The sequence below is a fragment of the Arachis ipaensis genome, chromosome B06, assembly GCF_000816755.2.
Source record: "Arachis ipaensis cultivar K30076 chromosome B06, Araip1.1, whole genome shotgun sequence".
Classification (NCBI taxonomy): domain Eukaryota; kingdom Viridiplantae; phylum Streptophyta; class Magnoliopsida; order Fabales; family Fabaceae; genus Arachis; species Arachis ipaensis.
The window spans coordinates 134,759,053-134,760,160 of NC_029790.2; positions in this window are offsets into that span (position 1 = coordinate 134,759,053).

A 1,108-nucleotide genomic window follows, 5' to 3' on the forward strand; every position below is an offset into this window, starting at 1 on the left:
GAAACAAAAATATTTAAATTAATTTAAATAGAAGTTAATTAAATTTTATTGTTTTTTTCAAAATCAATTCTAATCCAAATAGGCCTATTGAAATTTCATTTCATTAAATTTCATTTAAAACTTAAAATCTCTAAAATGTCTTTATAATCTAATTACTTCTTCTTAACATTTTTTACTCATTTTTTTTTAATGTCTCCTACATTTTAACATATACTCTCTCTTCTCTCATCACCTTCATTTTCCTTTCTTTTCTTTCCTTCAACTCACTTAATATAATACATACATTTGTTTTCGAAAGACCTACTATGTATATCTAAAAAACTATTTACACGTATAAATTTTATGTGTTTAACTTAGATTAATGACATCAAGCGTTTGTTAATGTCTGAACATTTTAAGTGAAGTTGTGTCAATCGTGCCACCAACAAAAAGTTCCATAATTTTGTTCTATTTAATAACATGAATTAGTTGTTATAATTTATCATCTTACCATTAATAATTAGCTTTTTAATTTATTTGATAAACATTCTAAACACTACAATTTAATTCAATTCTATAATTTTATTATTATTTTATTCTAAAAACTCAAATTCAATTCAATTCTATATTATTAAAAAATTTTAAATAGACTATGTATAAAACATGAATCTACCTAACCTATCTTGTTCTAAAAAGCTACTTTATTATAAATTTCAGAAACTTTTTTTTTGGTTTCGCATTAAAAAATTTGAGCATACATTATATATTTAGTGTATGTGTTGGAGAAATTGGATTGGATGTTGGAAATCAAATCTTAGAAGACATGAATATGTAGATTGAAAAAAACTACTCCACATGTTATAATATCTCCTTCTTCTTAGACAACCTCATGATAAAAAATTTGAATTCCTAATAATTTCACAAGTTAACTAAACAAAGCTTAAGAGAGAGAATACCAATTTAAGTGAGTTTGATTTGGCCACATAAAAGTAAGGGCTATGCATGACAAGAGTATATTGCAATAATTCATCCATATATATCTCTCTCACAATAATTGACACTTTGTTTTCTTCTATTGCATTGCCATCATCGTCTCATGTTCTATATATATAATTAAATTAGTGATGAA